Below are 21,815 nucleotides of genomic sequence, written 5' to 3' on the forward strand. Positions count from 1 at the left end.
ATCATGATCATCAGATAAGGAAGAATCATATGACACATTGCAATAATGCTTTGAAGAAAGTGAAATTCTAATCCTTTCCCAACATAATCATAATGATGTAAATGTATCTCTTTATATGGTGTAAAATTGATTTTTCTATCCTGTTAACAGCTGTACATTTTCCGTTTCGTACACATATTTCTTCACAATTGCCCGGTTCCCTCTTTGTATGTTGTTGTTCCTCCCCTCCACCTTTCTTTAAACGCATTCATTTTTTATTTATTTTATTCACCATCCTGACCCTTAGTAAGGTTAAAATGATTATTCAGTAGTTGTGTGCTGTTGAATTACCTGCCTTTTGTTCCTTGATCTATTTTGTTGTTAGTGTACTCCACAGACGCCTTTGACTCAATTATCACTGATATTGTTAATCTCTGGACCACTCGAGATGAATTCCCAAACTGTATAAAGATGACATTGGTCTTTTCTATTCTTAAAAGACCAATTCTTTTGACAGAAATCCAGGAAACTTCAATCTGTGAATGAATAAGGTAAAAAGGACAAAGTAATGATGTGATACCTTTTATCATACTGACAATGTAACTTGATTCTATTACAACTACTCTTAGGAATTGAACTGATACCCTAGTTAAATAAAAAGTATGGCAGCTTTTATTTTACGTAACAAAAATCTAGCTTGTTCTTGCACAGTGCTGGACCTTAGCTGTCAGAATTTGGTCAAAGATGCAAAGGGCTGTACTCCATTCTCAAAAGTAACTTCTGCACTTGGAAGTCACACAGATGTCCCACGATGTGAGGAAATTTTAATGATAAAACTATCTTGACTGGGAGAGGCCACGATGGTTAAAACTGGTAAAGTACTGTACCTCTGAGTTCTCACAGGAAGGGTGGGTGTGCTGGAAAACAAGTGTCCTACAAACTCACTGAACTTTGCAGCAGCTTGAGCTGAAGTAAAGCCCATGGTTTGGGATTTTTCTGTAGACATTCAGTGCCAGGGACTCAGCCTTAGGTCTACGTATTTGTCTCACGCCTCCTGAGATGTGAATGTGTGAAAATGTAAATTGAAAGATGCAGACTTATTGTAACATTTGGAAGGAGGATGTGCTTTGGCTACAGCAGCAGTATAAGGAATCATGAGGGGACCCTAGGGATAGCTACTTGCATTTTGGACTCTGTGTTACTCTGACAGATAACTAAGATACAACCTTCTTTCCTTCCATTCCAAAGAGAAGTATTTCAGGTAGCAATATCATAACTTCTTTCTTTTAGAACATATATACCTTCCCATGCTCTTACCTCTGTAATTGCATCTTAACAGGATATCACAGGAAAAAAAGACAGCAGATCATAGAATGCAGACTCTTCAAACCGTATCACCACTGCACCACAGCCCACAGCAATGTGCTTGTGTTCTGGAACTACTGAGAGACTTGCTGTCTTGTAGGCCTGAGGTGAGGCTTAGCTATGGCAGTAAGTATTGCTGTATCAGAGTCAAAAGCAAGTGGTAGATTTGACCAGCTGGTCGTCACACAGATCTAAACCACAAAAACAGCCTATGGCCTGCTGATGCAGATCTTTGCCAGATAGGATTTTTCCTTGCTTCTGTCCTTGCCACCCTTTCTCTCCTGACCCAGCAGAGTCAATTAGCGGCAAATTCCTACTCTCATCATCAACCTCAGAAATAGAATCAGACCATCTTCTCCATCTGAGAGAGTGCCCATCGGAAACACTAGTGGCCATTTTATTGGAAGAACCCCCTTTTTCAATTGTTCCTCCTTGCAATTGACATAACCGTGCCTCTAGGACTGAGGTTGGTTTTCCATCCCAATTCCCCATGTCCTCTCCGTGGTCATGTAGGTAAAACCAAAGGGTGGCACATGGTGTGTTCCCACTGAATATTCTTTCTCGGACAGAGGAATACTTAATTCTAATACTTGAGACATTGGTCCACCTGGATGGAGAGTAGGGCACATTGTCTTTGAATTCCTGGGACTACCAGGACAATTTCTCCATTAAGGCACAGGCCTGTAGGAAGGAAAAGAGATTTTCTGCCTACTGTAGAAGTAGGCTAGTCACTTCATCCACCGTTTTTCATTATCTTTCCAGACCATTGCCATCAGTGTGTTGGCACACAGTGATGGTGCACCCTGCACAAATTTCATTCACAAAGACTGTGAGCATCTGACGTCATCTGAATCTTGGGATAACAGGTCATTATTCACGTCCAGGTTGATTTTGTACATCACATCCAATTTCCTCAGTTACTGAATACCTTTCTTCATGATATTCCACCTGCCTGTCTGACAAGTCAGATCTTCCTTGATGGGACACCTTTCTTTCATGGCTTACAAGAATCATCTTTATAGGGTGAAGGTTGGTGTCCCTTTTCCAATTGCTTTGTCAATGCCCTCTTTCCCTAGAAAGAGATCCCTGTTGCCTGACTTCACTTCCCACTAAGTCCAGGTTACTGGCTTCATTATTCCAGCACTTAAGTATATGTGTGACTGATACTGGCACAGATTGGTTCTCTGATTAAACTGCAAGGCCTGTAGCAGTGGTTGGAGCAATTGCAGGGCCTACTGCACCGTCATCAAATCCAAAGATCTCTTTCCCTTGAGAATGCTGATTAGTGTTGAACAGGCCTCTGTAGGCACGGTCCAAACCCCAACGTGCTGCAGTGATTTGTCCCTCTCTAGCATTGCCGGGGTGACAGCACAACTTTTCCAAATATGTCATGAGTTTTTCAGGATTTTGCAGTCGTTTGGAAGTGAAGCTCTGAAACAATGGCTCACTGTTTGTGGTACCTGCCTATACCACCCCACACTCTTGGCCACTCGTAACTATTTGACCTCAGGGTAGATCCCTGAAGGATATTTAGAAATAGGTTGTTTAACCTTAAACAAAACCCGAAGCACATTATGCGGGCATAGTAATAGGAACATGTTGGTTTGAACATTTCACGTTTTTCTCCCACATAGCGTGGCTCTCCAAGGAGACAAAGAGTGAAATCATTAATAGTTTCCAAGATACAGTTCCCAAAGTACAATGATGACTGCAATACCAACTACAGATACCAAATTAGTTTCTCAAAGAGCATTACATCATACAGAAAAAATGATAAGCTTAATCCAGCCCTCAGAGATGGTAAAAAGCACAGCTGGGAGCATACAGAATCATAGAATCATCAACGCTGAAAAGGATCTCCAGGAACATCCAGTCCAACTGTCCATCTATCTCCATCTATCACCAATACTGAATCATGTCTCTTAGTACATCTAAATGGCTCTTGAACCTCCAGAAATGGTGTCTCCCTGGGTACCCCATTCCAATACCTGACCAGTCTTTCGGAGAAGAAATTTTTCCTAACATCCAAGCTGAATCTCCCCTTGTGTAACTTGAAGCCATTCCCTCTCACCCTATCACTAGTTACCTGGGAGATGAGGCTTACCCCAGCCTTGCTGCACCCCCTCTTCAGACAGTTGTAGAGAGCAATAACGTCTCCCCTGAGCCTCCTCTTCTCCACACAAAACAATCCTAGTTCTTTCAGCCATTCCTCAGAAAACCTGTGCTCCAAACTCTTCACCAGCTTTCTTACCTTCCTCTGGACATGCTTCAGGGTCTCAGTGTCTTTCTTGTAACAAGGGACCCAAAACTGAGCATAGTACTTGAGGTGTAGCCTCTCCACTGATCATTTCCCTGCTCCTGCTGGCAACACTATTTCTTACACAAGCTGGGATGCCATTGGCCTTCCTGGCCACCTGGGCACGCTGCTGGCTTATGTTGCACTTAGTGTCAAACAACACCCCCAGGTCCATTTCTTCCACAGTCTTCCTGCCTCTCTGGCCCAATTCTGTAGTGTTGCTTGGGGCTGCTGTGGCCAAAGTGCAGGACTCGGCATTTGATCTTGTTGAACTTATAATCATAGGATCATGGAATGGCCTGTGTTGAAAAGGATCATAAGCATCATCTAGTTTTGACCCCCCTGCTGTGTGCAAGGTCACCAGACCAGGCTGCCCAGAGCCACATCCAGCCTGGCCTTGAATGCCTGCAGGGATGGGGCATCCACAGACTCCTTGGGCAACCTGTTCCAGTGCCTCACCATCCTCTGGGGGAAAAACTTCCTCAAAAAATACAGAATGTGTCACAGATTTGCATGTTATCCCTGCACAGGGGCCATGCTAATCCTCTCTGTATTGTTCCAATTTTAGTAAAGGTGCTGCTGAAGCAAGCACTTCACCCAATGGCTTAGGTCCACTTATCCAGTTTGTCCAGATACCTCTGTAAGGCCTTCCTAGTTCTGGGCAGTTCATAATTTTCTCCCAACTTGCTGTCATCTGCAAACTTACTGAGAATGCACTCAATCTTGTCATCCAGGTCAACAAAAATATTGAACAGGACAGGCTCCAACACCAACCCCTGGGGAACACAACTCAAGACCAGAGTTGCCAGCTGGCTTTAAATCCATTCACCAGCTGTTGGAGAGGGTCCAAAGGAGAGCCACAAAGATGATCAGGGGCCTGTCTTATGAAGACAGGCTGAGGGAGCTGGGCTTGTTCAGCCTGGAAAAATAAGGCTGTGGGGTGACCTCATTGCAGCCTTTCAGTACCCAAAGGGACTGAAACAGGTGGGGAATCAACTCTTTGAATGGGTTGATAACTGTAGGACAAGGGGAAATGGTTTGAAGTTGAGAGAGGGAAGATTTAGGTTGGATGTCAGGGGGAAGTTCTTTACTATGAGAGTGGTGAGGTGCTGGAACAGCTGCCCAGAGAGGCTGTGGATGCCACATCCATCCCTGGAGGTGTTCAAGGCCAGGTTGGATGGGGCCCTGGGCAGCCTGGGCTGGTATTAAATGTGGATTTTGGTGGCCCTGCCTGTGACAAGGGGTTGGAGATTTATGATCCTTGAGGTCCTTTCCAACCCAGGCCATTCTGTGATTCTGTGATATTGTATTGAGAATGAAAGGTTTTGAATTTGAGTTATCCTGGCTGCCATTAAAACAGCAATGCTGCTCAGAGAAAATAGCCCACAAATGTTGCATTCATTCTGCTATTTCATCTTCTATGTACTTTTTTCTGAACGGCAATTATTTACTTGATTTTTAAACTGAATCTTCTCGCCTATGTTTATGTCTGCTTAAACTTCTCAGGTTTTGTTTGAATCACATCACATCTAAGCACTACTGAAAATATGTTAGACTTTACTATGGTCACTCTTATTCTTCTTTCCTATCAGATCCTTTTGCTCCTTACTTTTGTAGCTGCCGTTTACTCTTCTTCGCCTTCTATAGAATAAACTTGTGTCCCCGTGCAGCCCTGTCTCACTCTTATTCTTTGCTGTGTCTACTTGCATCGTACTGATGGCTTTTCTTCTTCCTCCACTTCCTCCCACATTTGTCTTAGAGCTACTGAGTTGGCAAAGCCTGCTGGAGCTCACACACAGACTGTAGAAAGAAGAAGGTTCAGCCCTCTAATCCTTAATCATGTTCAAGAGAGAAAGAAAAAAATCCTAAATACTTGCTTCTCTTGGTGTATTCTAACTTCCTGCACTTCTGCTTGCCTCAGCTTCGTGATTTCCTTGAAACCAAGGACCTGTTTGAGTCTTCGAGATAGAAAAAAAATGGCAACTATTTAATGTATCCACAGAGTTCAGTAACATTTGTAATCCTGGGATGAGTTGCCTTGAGACAGGATTTTTCCTGCTGTTCATAATAAGTATTTAGGTAATACAGAATATCTGAGGTTGAAACTGGCATCTTGAAAAAAAAACATCAAGCAGAGGAAAAGTAACATTTAGTAATTTACCTTCCACTGGCTAGATGATTATGGTTGCAAATTCATGAGAATAATATCCTGCTTATTTTTAAAATGAAATGTGAAATAATATAAATAATTAAAATAAATAAATCACTACAGTGACATAACTGAAGCCGTGCTAAGTGAGATGTTTTGCTTTAGGGCAGCAAGGAAGCCCCACCAGATTTTATATGTTTGAAGGCACCACTGGCAAATATCATTACCAAACAAAAGGGTAGTTTAAGGATGAATAGAGATTCCAAGGAACTTTTATCCAGTACCTTTTTATGAATGTTCAGGAAACAAATTGCTATTTTACTCTTCTTAATAGCGGAAAATTATCTTGCAGAAAATTATGTACAGTTCAAGTTTCTTCTCAGCAGCAGCTTTAAAATTGCACTTAAGACTAATAGGTTATTTGCACTTATAACTAAGCAAGATTTGGTCTTCTATGTAATAAATTTTTACTGTATTAATTGCAAAATATTTATCATGATGAATATACCAGGGCTGAAACAAATGGTGTACTTTAAATGGGAATAAATATATATATAAAAAATCTTATTTTTAATTGCTGATGCAAGACAGGTTTCTTTTAAATGTACTGACTGTAGGATGCATGTTCTGAAAACAATACAGGGTTTTCAAAAATACATGAACTATATTTACATCAATTCTTCAGTATTAGAATTTAAAGTGAAAAATAGAAATTTTAGAATAAAAAAAATGATAATAAAGTGTAGAGCAAAGCTTTCTATCTGGCTATAAAGCTCACAGAAAATGGCTGTGAAATAAAGCATCCAAAGGCAATGCAACAACTTGGATGTAACCATACTGGAAATTAAGTTAGTGATCTGCCTCTGTGTGAATGGGATATGGAGGTCATGACCAAAGCATGCATAAGGGAAGTAAGAGGCCTTCCTGTCAGTGTGCAAAAATATTAAACTCACAATTCTTATATTTAAACCTGCAGATGTATCAATGCTGATGTCTAGCAATTCAGCTCAAAGAAAGAAATGATGGTGTAGTGCACTGGTCAAAAGTCACTGACTTGGGAAACAGGACTGAAAAGACAGATGTTTTCAGATCTAGAAATTTCCTATATAGGAGAAAAGGCAATCAAGAGCAATTAGGAATGATAAAAAAGCTTTGGGGATAAAGAGTATGCAAGCATTCTTAAGCCACACATGAAATATCAGTTAGTAAGTGTGAATATGCAGGGGCTCAGGCCCAGAAGGATTTTTACAAGCTGGCTGAAAGAGTTATTGATACAAGCCAATTTAGCTGCCCCAGTTGTGCTAGCATCTGCCAGGAGGTTTCCTGCTAAATAAACTTCTACTTCTCCCTTTCTGTGTACTGTGCTGGTGGGTTGTGTAATTGTTTTTGTAATAAACAGGCTCCTTAAAACATCAAGAATTGCTTCTAATCTGAATTACCAAAGTTCCACTCTGGGAATATATATCCAGATTACACTGTGTTACTTTTGAAGAGGAGACAGATGTTCATGGCTGTGAAACAGATATTTCAATATATTGTTTTTTCTTGCGCAGTTCACTGCTCAGCCAGACTTCAGATAGAAGGCAATAGGCATATGGACAGCTTTTAACTCCTGACAAAACAAGCATGTTTGCATAAGATCAGTGAAAGTCAGATCACGGTATTTTCAGGAATGCAGAAATGAATAAATAAACAAGCAAAAAAACCTTTTAGAGCACTTTCTGCTGCAGCTGCAAACTGCAAAATAAAAATTTTCATATAAAAGACAGTAGGTATATTCTGTTTTGTGATGCTCAGATTGCCATTCTTCTTGTTTAATAAAAAAAAAATAGATTTAGAAAAAAAAATTGTAAGGCAATAACATCATTCAAGCAGGAATAGAAGGAAAAATATCATAGGTGTTGTAGGGGGCACCTCTTACATCACTGCATCATTGGTCAATTGTAGTTATCTGAAACAGAAGTTAGAAAAAAAATTAAGAAACTGGACCATCTGAAGGACAGAAATCAACTGTAATTCCTGTTTGTAACCTCTATTCAGGTATATGTCTGCATGCACATGGTCATTTAAATGTAGCACAGTTGTCTGTAACCCATGTGTTAATGACTTGGAAGAGTCCTAAGGACAACAACAAAAGATTAGTGCAAACACAAGGCAATCTGGCAACAGTGGTGACCTTCTTCAGTAGGGTTAGCTGAACCTAAAATTGTTTCCATAAGGTAACAGCTCTGATTAAGAGGTTTTAGTGGGAGAGAAAGCAAACATTGCTCTACATATGACATCATTGACTACAGCCTTCCACGTTTCTGTCTTGAATTCTTTGCTTCTGTCTTTGTCAGGACAGTTATCCTCAGGGTACTCAACCGCCTGAACTGGAAGACAGCAATGGGGAGCAAAAAAAAAAACCCAAAAACTATTCAGGAGGAAACAGTTAGCAAACTGCCACTCCACCTGGACACTCACAAATCTGTGGGGCCACATGGGATTCAACCAAGGATACCGAAGAAGCAGAAAAGTGCTTGCCAAGCTGTTTACATCATTTGCCAGCTATCCTGGCCAACCATGAAGCTCTCAGATGACTGGAAGCTTGCCAATGTCACACCCTTATAAAAAGAACAGTCAGTAGGAAGAGGCAGGGAACTGCACAGCTGTCAGCCTGACCACAGTATCGGGGAGGGTCATGAAGCAGATTGTGTTCAGTGCAATCACACAGCGTGTGCAGGACAACCGGGGGGTCAGGCCTGGCCAACACGGGTTCATTAAGGGCAGGTCCTCCTTCATCACCACAATCTCCTTCTACAACCTTTTTGACCCACGGGGTGGGTGAATGGAAGGCTGTGGTTGTGGTCTACCTAGACATTAGCAAAGCCTTTGACTCTGTCTCCCACGGCTGGTATCAGGAAGAGTGAAGTCAGGAGGACTGGGAAACTGCCTGTCTCTTTCTACTCAGCACTGGTGAGGCTGTACCTCAAGTACTGTGTTTGGTTTGGGGCCCCTCAGTACCAGAAAGTCATTGAAGCCCTGGAGCGTGGTCAGAGAAGGGCAATAAAGCTGGTGAGGAGTCTGGAGCACAGGGCTTGTGAGGAGTGGCTGAGGGAGCTGCGATTGCTCTGCGTGGACGAAAGGAGGCTCATGGGAGACTGTGCCATTCTCTGCAACCACATGAAAGGAGGTTGTAACAAGGTATGCTTCAGCCTCTTCTCCCAGGTAAGCAGAGCCGGGACGAGAGGGAATGGCCTCCAGTTGTGACAGGGCAGGTTCAGGATGGATACTGGGAAAGATTTCTTGTCTGAAAGAGTGGCCAAGTCTTGGAACGGGCTGCCCGATGGGGCGGTGGTGTCACCATCCCTGAGGCATTCAAGAAACGTGGTTGTGGCACTTATGGACATGGTTTAGTGCACATGGTGGGGGTGGGTTGACAATTGGACCAGATGATCTTAGAGGTCTTTTCCAAACTTAATGATTCTGAGAATCTACTGGAGCAGTGTTCCATTTATAGGGAATGTCTATTACTATAATAATGCAGACAGTGCATTCCAGCTGTAGGAAAGCTTACTATAAGTTGTTTAGAATAAATTTTAGGCATGTAAGTAAAGATACCTAACAGTTTTCGGGGCTTGTTTATATCTGGCAGAATGCCCAACCTTGCTGACATATTTTCACTCCACGGCAAAAGGGAACTTATCCAGTTAAAAATCTGCTAGACTGTACATAGTCATTCTGCACAACTGCCCTCACGACCTGTTTATGTTTATTGTAAGAATCACATTGTACAGATCATTCTCACAGGACAGGCTTATATTGCAAAGAGAAATTTAAACCTCTGTATATTCTGGATACGGCAAATTCCTGCCAACCACCCCACTGGTGAGTGGCGTGAGAGGTCTGACTTCTCAGAAGGTGAGAGCTGGTTTGTCTCTTACCCATTTGCACTCTATTAGAGATCTGTAGGAAACCCTGATGTGTAGTTCAAAACCCCCTTTATTTTTACAAAGTATTTACTTCAAGAGTGTTTTCTGATATAGCCTAAGGTTAGCTGTATAATATGCAAACTTTGCCAATCGCATTAATTCTTTTTATTTCATGGGGTGTCTCCTCAATCTTGTATTGTGCCCTAATAGTGAATAACTCAGTGATAGGCTTGACGCTATACACGATGTCACGATAGCTATATCATGTCATCTCTTATTCATCTGTCTCATAAACAGACCTAATGGATCCCACATAGAATTATTTCCTGGTCTCTGATCACTTTCCTATAACTTCTTTCAGTTTCTTGTATTTCTACTCTGTTTTGTTAGAAGTGCCACCAAACAGTAAGCAACTCAGTGTTTTTATGTGATGTCTTCTACAGAGTGTCTTCTATTCCATCTCTTTATACTTCCTAAACCACTCTTGTTTTGTTGTTTGTTGGTTTATTTTCATCTTTAACTTATGTCTGCATACTGAGCAGATGGCTACGTTTGAGCCACACACCGTGCTGTCTAGGTGTTTTTCCTGAATGCTTACAGTTAATTTAGAACAGCCAAAAACTTCCACCGAAGTCTATGGGGAAAATAATTAAGAACTGCTGAGGAAGGCCCAGAAGGTAGCAGGATACTGCAAAATAACAGCCCTCAGTGCAGCCTGGAAAACAGTGGTAGCACTAACATCTTTCCTTAGTGGTATGCAAATATAGGTCTCTTTTTTGGAAGAGAGCTGATGTAACTGAAGTATTACAAATTATGAAAGGCTACAAAATTATTTTTCCTCATTCCAGAGATTTCAAGGATTTAGGGTAAATTTTTCACATTTGGATACTTCAGTATTATTCTGGAGGCACTCGAGCTGAAGGTGCTTAGTGTAACTGGGAAGCAGAACTGCATTTAGATGACTCTATATGGAATTAGGACTCACTTTTGATATTCAGCCCTTTAGGGCTCTGTTGACATCTGCTCAAATGAAAGAAAAATAACCAAGGATAGCTCAGGAACAAGAAACAGAAATAGGTACTGATACTGCTTTCTCCTCCCTGTATAGTAAATCATACTTAAAAGACACACAGCAGTGCAGGATTCATGTTCCTTACATCTAGACACATGGGATGCCCACAGCTATATGCAACTTCAGCCTCTTAATTGTTAGGTGGAGAGTGTAGTAATTGAGTGCAATGTCTCTGACTTAGTTTTGGCACATGTGGGCTTGACTGTATTTATACTCGACTAAATGAGTAGAAAGTATCTACATGTACCTCTACAGTCCTGCTCAGATTAATAAGAGGTCAACAGTGTGCTGAGAGATCTAGGCACCCACATCTCAGCACTGTGAATGGCTCTCACAGCAAAAATTCCAGCAAGATAGCAGTAATATTTCAGTCCATACGGGAAGTCTCTTCAGAATTTAAAAAGGAAGCTCACAGTCCCTTATTAAAATATATTTGTGTGACGTTCTGGGAGTTGATTTCTGTGTTTCAATAAATCTCTAAGTAACTATCCCTGTAATGCTTTCTCACGGCAATACAGATCTACTCAAGACCAATAAATGGAGTTTGCATGTAATTGTCTTTTTTTTTTTTGAGTCTCTAAGGCGTGCAATTTAAATACAACTTTTGTCTACTCAACAAGTGACTGCAGTTTGCACCTGCAGATTTCTTTGTATAAGTATAAACTACAGTTGCTTGTTGAAAATAATTTGGCATGAAAGTCCTACTCTTTCTCTAGATATCTTACAAGTAAGTTATGCAGCTTGCCTTAAGTGCAACTGCTTATATGCATTATGTGCTGAAACAGATATTTTTCATGAAAATCCATGTTGAAAATTCAATATGTCCATATTCGATTTCCAGTTCTGTTGAGTGAGTTGAATAACTTGAGGAATTTACCTTTGCAAGATTATATAATCAATGATAGTCATTTTAATCCTACTGTGGGGATTTTTGCTGTCAAAATACTGCTTCTGCAATAGGAATTTACTTTGGGGAAAACAGAATTCCATGACCAGATGTCAGAAACTAGTAAATATTTCAAAAAGAAAAAAATCACTGAAGCTCCTAAAGACTTTCTGGACGTAGAAACATTTTATTTATTTCTTTATTTATTTAGTCACATAGCAAGGAAGGTACTATCAAGAGAAGGAAAACAAAGGCTTCTTTCTCATTGAAGTAAAATAATGCCTTTATTTGTTTGTTTCTTTTATTGAGATTGCTAGCTTGTGAGAAATCTTGTCATATCTTGTAGGCTGTATGTTAGCGACAGTCAGTGTTCAAAACAGTTTCATTTCCAATGTCTTTGTCTTCACCAGCCACAAACTGAAATATGTACATAGGAAAAAAAATGCATATCAGCAATTTCAGAGCCAGTAGGGGAACAAAATTCCATCACTAATGATGAACAGCTAGCATTTTCATGGTAGAGTGATGAGACCTGTAAATGATGACAGGCAAAGCTGACAATAATTAGAAAGCTTAATGAGAAAGATTTGATGACTTCTTTTGGTCATTTTTTTTTTTTTTGTGTAAGAGCCTTGTGTAGGACTGTGTCCTTTCCCTCACTTTTCTCTAATACGTGTATAAAGCAGTATTGTCTGAGGTTAAGGTACTATTTTTCAGTAGGAAAACCAATAGGTTAGCAGTTTACAGTATTCCTAAACATCTAGTCCTAATCCTATTGGCTACTCCCTGCTCTTAAGCCAAAACTCTACAATAAGGCTTATGTTCCAATTTCTACCCAAGATGTTAATTAAGCATGATTGATTTCAAACATATCAACGAAATTTCTGATTACTCACAGAACAACTTTGAAAAGGCCTGTTTTCCCAGCCAGTCTGCATTCCTCTATATTTTTCACCAATCCTTTGGAGCTATTTCTGTCAGAAGAAGTTTGTAGATCATGGAACATGGATGCCTGTTAGAAAATGCTGATTCTTTGATTAGAAGCTTTTCCAGCAGAGGTGCTTCCTTGTTCATGCTGCTGTGACTGCCCATGCTGAGCAGGTTGCTGCCACTGCTTATCTTTCAACTCCTGAATTCTGGGAGCTTATCTTTTCCTGTTTGCCCCATCCTGTTCTGTACTGCAGTGGGTTAGTCAAGCCACCCAAGGTTAACCTACCACATACGTTTAAATGTTCCTGTTTTCTACCTATTCATCTGATTTCTGGCAAGGATCTCAATGGCTCCTCTCTGACTATTTCCAAGGCTGCAGAAAGCTGCCAAGGGGGTCATTAGCACAAATACATAAACATCTGCTGTGAAAGTGGTGGTTTTTTGCCAAATATAGTAAAACTGCAAAGGAAGTAGAGCTGCCCCAAATATGTCAAGGAAAGAAGCACTTCTTCTGTAAATGAAATTGGGCTTTGCCAGGAGCAAGGACCTTTTGCTTTGTGTTCAGATTGATGGTTCAGCAGCCTGATGACTGATCAGTCTCCCAGAAACTGGAGCTGAAGCAGGAGGAATTTGCATCGTGAAAAAGAAAGGTAGAAAACTAATATCCCTTCTGCAAGATGCCAGTAAGGGTGAGAGATGGAAAGCGTGATTCAGAGGCAGAAGGACAAGATACATATATACATTATCTACATGCAGGCATGGTGTGGTTAAATTTATGTTGAGGTTTATAGAGCACATCTGCCCATCACATGGTGCAGAGTATTAGGTGGTGACAGTAAGTACGTGGTCTGATACGGTGTATTTTCTCTCCTTTCTCTTCTTTTTCTCCTAACTAATGAATCTATTTATGCATTGTGATTGTGCACAGGTGCTCATGTTCAACCCATGTGCTATTTCCAAAGTCAGGACGGTAGGGAGTCAACTAGTTTCTAAATAACTAGGATGTCCCTCAGTTAAGCATCAGATCAGTGCTCAAGTTTGCTTCCCTGGGTGGAACACCAAGCTCTTCATGCAGCAGCTTCTTCATCCATGGTTTATTGGGAAAGGAAGTGAATTAGAAGGCATTTCTCTGCAGTTTGAGAATGTTCCCTTAATTATAAAACACAAAGTCAGTGATCAACAAGCTCAAATAGGAAACCACAGTTGTCCAGGAAACTTGGAAATGATCATGGACTGGCCTGAAGGCAAAGCTTTCTGAATATTGCCAGAAGAGGAAGTGACACATGCTGAAGAGGCACTATAAAATTTATTGCCAGAGAAAGAGAAACAACACGCTTTGTTCACTGATGGGTTGTATAGTATTGTGGGAAATTTGGTATCCAATGATAAAGAAAATAAGTAATGTTTTGACAAAAATATTTTCAGCAAGAGGAGGGACAGAGATAAAATCCAACCTTTAATGGATGCAGATGGGAACAGTATCACTAAGGAGAAGGATAAAGCTGAGGTTCTCAATGCCTTCTGTTTTGAAGTCAGGCCAGTTATCCTCAAGATACTCAAACCTTGAGCTGTAAGACAGCAATGGGGAGCAGAATAAATTCAGGAGGAACAGTTTGCAACATGCTACTCTACCTGGACAGGGAGTGAACCAGTTTCCCTGTCTCACAGGAGACCATTTAGTTCCCTGACACTACGTGAAAGGAGGTTGTAATGAGGTAGTTATTGGCCTAGGTAACTAGACATAGGGCAAGAGGGAATGGACTCAAGTTGTGCCAGGGCAAGTTCAGGTTGGCTATCAGGAAAAAATTCTCCTCTGAAAGAGTGGTCAAGTATTGGAATGGGCTGCCCAGGGAGGCGGTGGAGTCATTGTCCCTGGTGGTGTTTAAGAACTGCGTAGATGTGGCTTTTAGGGACAAAGCTCAGTGGGGCATGGTGGGGATGGCTTGACAGTTGGACTAGATGATCTTAGAGGTCTTTTCCAATCTTAATGATTCTATAACTCTATGAAAGAGTCACAGGTTTCCAGAAGGCTGCTGTACAGAGCCCTACACAGCAAGCTGCAGAAACTGCTGAAGAATAAGATTAATCAAGCCAATTTGCAGAAGTGAAGGCCATCCTGCTGGCTTCAGATACTGCCAACTTCCACCACTTCAGGAGGTACTTGTAGATATTCTGTGGGCTACAGCATTGGAAGGTAAGGGGGCCTGTGAGAGTTGGTCAGCATTTAAGCATCACTTGTTTCAAGCTCAGGACTGGTGCATACCTAAAAGCAAGGACATGTACCTGTTAGATCAGTTCCAGAGAAGGGCCATGAAAAGGATCAGAGGGCATCATTTCTCATATGAGGACAGTGTTATAGACTGAGAGTGTTCAGCCTGGAGCAGCCTTTCAATAACAAGCTTATAAGGGCAGAGAAAGACTCTTTAAAAAGGCCTGAAGTGACAAGACAAGGGGCGACAGAAAATAAGTAGATTGAAATTGGGTATCAGGAAATTCTTCACAGTGAAGGTGGTAAAACACTGGAAAAAACTGCCCAGAAAATTTGTTAGTCCCTCATCACCATAACAATTCAAGTCAGGGCACACAGCAGCCTGACCTAGTAGAATGTGTCCCTGCCTGTGGCAGAAGGGTTGGACTAGATGATCTTTAAAGTTCCCTTCCAGCCCAGAAAGTTCCAAGATTCTGTAATTACAAGGTAAGAATCCAAAAAGCTAAACTGACAGGACTTGGTATGGACTTTAACTGAAAGAATATAGGAGTCTGGGATTGAGACTGGGGAAAGAAAGGATTTCTGAGACTGAATAATGAATTCAGAGGCAGGACCATCCATATAGCCTAAGAGGGCATTACTGGAGAGCTAAAGGTTAGCACGGAATGAAAAGGTGTGGATAGGCTAACAAAATTGCCTGACATTAGCTAAGCCATAGGTTTTAAGAAAAAAAAAACTTCAGTGTTGCTAAATGACCTCATAATACATACAGAGCTACATTAAGGCTGTATGAGTTTGTAGTCAAAGAGTGTTTGAGTCAGGCTGCCCAGAGAGGTTGTGGCTGCCCCGTCCCTGGAGGTGTTCAAGGCCAGATTGGGCAGCCTGGACTAATGTTAGATGTGGAGGTCGATGGCCCTGCATGTGGCAGGGAGTTGGAGATTTGTGATCCTTGAGGTCCATTCCAACCCGGGTCATTCTGTGATTCAGTGATTCAGTAATGAATGATGTTATTTTAATCTTGCTTAAGTAGACTAGCAGAAATGTATAGATTAATTTGTTTTCTTTGTTTCTCCCTGCAACTTTTTAATGGAATTTGCACTTTTTTTTTTTTCTTTCTGATAAGAAAAATATCCTTCTCCTCAAAGTACAAGCATTTACGAGGATTCAGCGATAGCAAGAGCCTGAAAAGCCTAGGAACACCTATAGTGCTTGCCTTGGAGCATGTGTTACACCCTGCATGATACTAACCATCTCGAGGACTGGTGTACCGCAGCACATCCAGTGACACCCTGCAGTGTGGCTGTTTCCAATATTTATACAGCCTAGAAAACACAGAGACTCTAGGGGGAAATGATCACAGAATATAAATACTTTCTGGTAGAATAAGGAGCAATGGCCTGAAACTAAGAGAGGAAACATTTAGACTTGCTATTAGAAAAATGTCCTTAATGGGAAGAGCAATTGGGTAGAAGAGCAGATTACAAAGAGAAGAGATCAAAGAACTATCACTGCTGCTATTTTAGACTGCATTAGATTGAGAATAATAGCAAAAGCACCTATTACCTGTGAAAATTCATTATAAGTGTTTCATTCTTGAAAATACTTTCAAATCATAGGATTCTTTTACTGCAATACTGCAATATACTGTTATTAAGAAGTTTCTCTCCTCTCCTCTCCTCTCCTCTCCTTTCCTCTCCTCTCCTCTCCTCTCCTCTCCTCTCCTCTCCTCTCCTCTCCTCTCCTCTCCTCTCCTCTCCTCTCCTCTCCTCTCCTCTCCTCTCCTCTCCTCTCCTCTCCTCTCCTCTCCTCTCCTCTCCTCTCCTCTCCTCTCCTCTCCTCTCCTCTCCTCTCCTCTCCTCTCCTCTCCTCTCCTCTCCTCTTCCTCTTCCTCTCCTCTCCTCTCCTCTCCTCTCCTCTCCTCTCCTCTCCTCTCCTCTCCTCTCCTCTCCTCTCCTCTCCTCTCCTCTCCTCTCCTCTTCTCTCCTCTCCTCTCCTCTCTTGCCTTTCCCTTTCCCTTTCCCTTTCCCTTTCCCTTTCCCTTTCCCTTTCCCTTTCCCTTTCCCTTTCCCTTTCCCTCTCCCTTTCCCTCTCCCTTTCCCTTTCCCTTCCCTTTTCCCTTTCCCTTTCCCTTTCCCTTTCCCTTTCCCTTTCCCTTTCCCTTTCCCTTTCCCTTTCCCTTTCCCTTTCCCTTTCCCTTTCCCTCTCCCTCTCCCTCTCCCTTTCCCTCTCCCTTTCCCTTTCCCTTTCCCAACAGTGGAAATAATACATAATGATGGTAACCAAAAGAAAACAAAGAGGAAAAAAACCTTGGAAACTAAAAAATGCCTGGAAGAGTTCTGAAAATTCTTCACCAGAGTGAAGATACAGCACATAAACCCACAGTACTACATGTCTGCCAAGCCTGGCAAAAATTTACATCAACACTAAATAACAGGAACTGACCTATGTAGAAAAGCACAGAGAGCTATGATGGAGGATATATTCTGCAGCATTCAAATACTGTGAAAGTCACTTTTCTGCTATTCCAAAGCTTTACATCTACGACAATTATGTTCTGTCATGCTGGATGCCTTGAGGAGTGGTAGTATGCCAAAAAAAGGCTGCATGTACTGTCACCAAAGAGCATGTTCAACACGTGTCATGTAAAGAAGGCACACCTCTAAGTAATATTAGTAGGTTTTCTTCTGTTTGTACACAGCTTATTGCCTTTTGCATAGGGTTTTATATTGAGTCAGGTTTTCATTTGAGCAGCAACAAAAAATTATGACAGCAGTGATAAAAATACTTCAGCACTGACATACAAAAAACAAACTATAGAAAACTTATGAGAACTATTTACATTATTTGAAACAGAGCCAAGCACAGCGTTCAGTGCAACATGTTGTAGAAGTGAAATGATAATCTCTTAATGCTGCTTTGCTACTGATATTAAATATCATGCAACATCTGGAATAAATAAACGTTGTTGAGTACCATGAAGCTCCAGAAAAGCTACACACCAAATCCTCCCAGTATTGAAAACAATTAATGTCTGTGGAAATGATTTTGAATTATAACCAAAGAGAAATATTTATTCTTAGCTACTCATTTATACTGTTAGTATTAAAACTTCATCCAGCCTCGTACAAATTCTATGAACCAAAAATAAATAACCACTGACTGAAATAAATAACGGAGCTGCAGATTAAATATAAAAGCTGGTAAAGATATTGGGATACTTCAAAGTTTCAGCAGATGTTATGGCTCAAAAAGAATATTCAGAAAAATTCAGCTACACATCCTTTAGAAAGTATACGTGTTCTTAAGCAGCTGTTTAAATTATTGATGTCTTTTACAAAAAATGGATGAAGAAAAGGTCTTATGGAAGATCGTAAGCTGCTATAGCACTTTTGAGCTCAGAATGTGTTTTTCAATAGCAAGTTTCATTGCAGATGTGATAATTAAAAGTGCATCATCTCCTTTTTATTCATGATATCTATATTTATGACATTGATATTTACCTTTAGAAGAGTTCTTTCACAGGGAAACGTTATAAAGAATGTAAGCAAACGTTTGCAGGATAGTGGCACTCTAAAAATAATAACAGTACAAACTTCAGCACTTTAAAGCCGTAGGCCCTTGGCATCTAGACCTCAGACACTGGATAACCATGTGTGTGTGCAGCAAATTTGAGGCTATGAAATTTTGGCGAATTTCTTCAAAAAGAACAAGTCTTTTAGTCAGGTAAAGCAGGTTTTTTTTTGGTCATAGGGCTTTACAAGAATAAGCTTAACACTTAACATGACTTAACTGAGAAATATTGCATTTATTTTTGTTATTATTATCATAATAAAATGATAAATAAATAAAATGCTTCAGGACTGTGCAGTTTAAAAAAGCTTTTTGGATATCTGTGGTACCTTTTTTTTCTTTTTTCTTTTCTCTTTTTCTTTTTTGCATTAATTTGCACTCCCCCAAAAATATACTCTTATAGAAGCAAAACAGTAGCTTACAGAAGTATAATTAATTGGAAAAAAAAACCAAAAACAAAACCAAAAACCCTTCTGCATTTAACACCCTGAAGATTGCTGGTACAGAAGAACTGTAATCTTTGAGTGAATAAAATGCAGGAGGTCGGTTTTATGCTGGGTGATCAGAAAATTTAGATTCTGTGAGAAGAACAGTAGTCTGTTAAAGTAGTGAGAGTATGACAGTGCATTACGTACAACTTATAGCTGTGTGCAAATTAACACAAAGTGAGAGAGCAATTTAACTAATATAGTTGGGTTGCTTATATTTATACTTGCTTGTAGTGCAAGTTCTTATTTTCATACACTTTCCATTGATACATTACATGAAAAGGATGTCCTACAACTATCACAATGTGCTATGAGTTCTATTCAGAGTCAAATCACTTGGAAGCTGTTTAAGAGGTTGGATTGTGTCATTAAAGACTAGATTGCTTCTCTACATTCATTTCTTTCTTCTGCTCTCATCATTGTTTCCAAATCTCAACCCACCCCCACCATGTGCACTAAACCATGTCCATAAGTGCCACAACCACGTTTCTTGAATGCCTCAGGGATGGTGACACCACCGCCCCATCGGGCAGCCCGTTCCAAGACTTGGCCACTCTTTCAGACAAGAAATCTTTCCCAGTATCCATCCTGAACCTGCCCTGTCACAACTGGAGGCCATTCCCTCTCATCCTGGCTCTGCTTACCTGGGAGAAGAGGCTGAAGCATACCTTGTTACAACCTCCTTTCATGTGGTTGCAGAGAATGGCGCAGTCTCCCATGAGCCTCCTTTCGTCCACGCAGAGCAATCGCAGCTCCCTCAGCCACTCCTCACAAGCCCTGTGCTCCAGACTCCTCACCAGCTTTATTGCCCTTCTCTGACCACGCTCCAGGGCTTCAATGACTTTCTGGTACTGAGGGGCCCCAAACCAAACACAGTACTTGAGGTACAGCCTCACCAGTGCTGAGTAGAAAGAGACAGGCAGTTTCCCAGTCCTCCTGACTTCACTCTTCCTGATACCAGCCGTGGGAGACAGAGTCAAAGGCTTTGCTAATGTCTAGGTAGACCACAACCACAGCCTTCCCTTCACCCACCCCGTGGGTCAAAAAGGTTGTAGAAGGAGATTGTGGTGATGAAGGAGGACCTGCCCTTTATGAACCCGTGTTGGCCAGGCCTGACCCCCCGGTTGTCCTGCACACGCTGTGTGATTGCACTGAACACAATCTGCTTCATGACCCTCCCCGATACTGTGGTCAGGCTGACAGCTGTGCAGTTCCCTGCCTCTTCCTACTGACTGTTCTTTTTATAAGGGGGTGACATTGGCAAGCTTCCAGTCATCTGGGAGCTTCATGGTTGGCCAGGATAGCTGGCAAATGATGTAAACAGCTTGGCAAGCATTTTTGCCTGCTCCTTCAGTAACCTGAGTTGGACCCCCTATGGACCCACAGTCTTTCAGTTGTCCAGTGTGGTCAATTATTAATGTGACATTTTTAGTTTTGTACATGACTATGCAAGATAAATCACGTGAGCCTATCTTAGCCCTAACTGTTCAGAGAATGAAGTAAGGATAACATTCTGTTCATTCCTTCTCTGAGGAATACAGGAAAATAAGATGGAGGTTATCTATGCTGAAGTTCCCCATGAATCTGAGGCATGAAATAAATGAAAATACCACAATCAATCATTTGAATATATAGGAATATTTAGACAGTGTAATTGCTGAGGCTGGAATTTAGCCAGGATGCCAAGGCTGAACATATTTCCTTCTACAAATACTACCACGAATCCTTTCCCGTCTGCTTGTGGCCAGGACCTGATTTCTTTGCATGTGTTACAGCAATCTGTCATCTCCTTTCAGTCTTATTCTAAATTAAGAATGACATATTACATACAAATCATAGACTTGCATTATCAACAGCTCATAGAACAGTCTTCAACATAATCAGTGTAAGTAATTTACCATATAAAAGAATGTTAATAGCAAGTACAGTATAATTTATGTGGACACAAATTGTACCTATCTTTCAGAAGAAAAAATGCACTGCTGTGCACAAAAAGTGGATCAAGAACAAGGTCAAGTGTAAGCACTTCTGTTTAACATGCACAGCCGGAAAACAGCAGGCGGAGCTTTCAAAGACAGAGGAAAATTACACCCAATAAAGTTATTATAAATAATTGCTGTTTTTTCTCTCCTAGTGGTTCTGATATGAGCAAGGCAGTTATAAATGGAAGACCCATTCATTAGAAGGCATTTGATGAAGGCCTTCTCATTTCAAGTTAGAGTTGAAAGTTTACAATTTATAACACCACAAAGGAAATGGACATTTTAGTTAGCTAAATGTCTTAGCTAGCATGTGTAAGTATGTATGTAAAATACTGTTCCAAGAGGCTTTTTTTCCTTGTTGCATCTCAGTTATACGTGTCCTGAATGTGAACAGAGGTGAAAAATTGTCTTCAGAATCATAGATTCCTTAGAGTTAGAAGGGACTTCAAAGGTCACCTAGTCCAACACCCCTGCAGTGAACAGGGACATGCATAGCTAGGCTAGGTTGCCCAGGGCTTGGTTCAGCCTTGCCTTGAAAGTCTCCAGGGCAAGGCGTCCACCATATCTCTAGGCAGCTTGTTCCAGCCTCTCCACCCTCAGTGCAAAATGCTTTTTCCTTATATTTAATGTAAATCTACTCTCTTTGAGCTTGAAGCCATTCCCCCTGCTCTGCCAGCACAAGCCCTGCTAAAGAGTCTGTCCCTTTCTTTCCTACAACTCCCCTTTAGGTATTGAAAGGTCACTATCAGGCCACTTCAGAGCCTTCTCTTCTTCAGGCTGAGCAGCCTCAGCTCTCTCAGCCTGTGCTCATGGGAGAGGTCTTCCATCCCTTGAATCATTTTTATGGCCCATCTCTGGATGCACAGCAGCAGGCCTATGTCTCTCCTGTACTGATGACTCCACATCTGGATGCAGTACTCCAGGTGAGACCTCAACAGCACAGAGTAGAGATGCAGGATCACCTCCCTTGACCTGCTG

At 41.2% G+C, this 21,815-nt stretch overlaps 1 non-coding gene across 1 annotated transcript; it reads right to left on the bottom strand.

Annotated features, from left to right (window-relative positions):
• Positions 1 to 4,125: 4,125 nt before the first annotated feature.
• Positions 4,126 to 4,232, bottom strand: LOC128087950 (U6 spliceosomal RNA). Its single transcript, XR_008210088.1, has one exon. It is a non-coding gene; the product is annotated as a U6 spliceosomal RNA (small nuclear RNA).
• Positions 4,233 to 21,815: the final 17,583 nt, after the last annotated feature.

Source organism: Tympanuchus pallidicinctus, unplaced genomic scaffold (assembly GCF_026119805.1).
Source record: "Tympanuchus pallidicinctus isolate F22 unplaced genomic scaffold, pur_lepc_1.0 scaffold31, whole genome shotgun sequence".
NCBI classification, from domain to species: domain Eukaryota; kingdom Metazoa; phylum Chordata; class Aves; order Galliformes; family Phasianidae; genus Tympanuchus; species Tympanuchus pallidicinctus.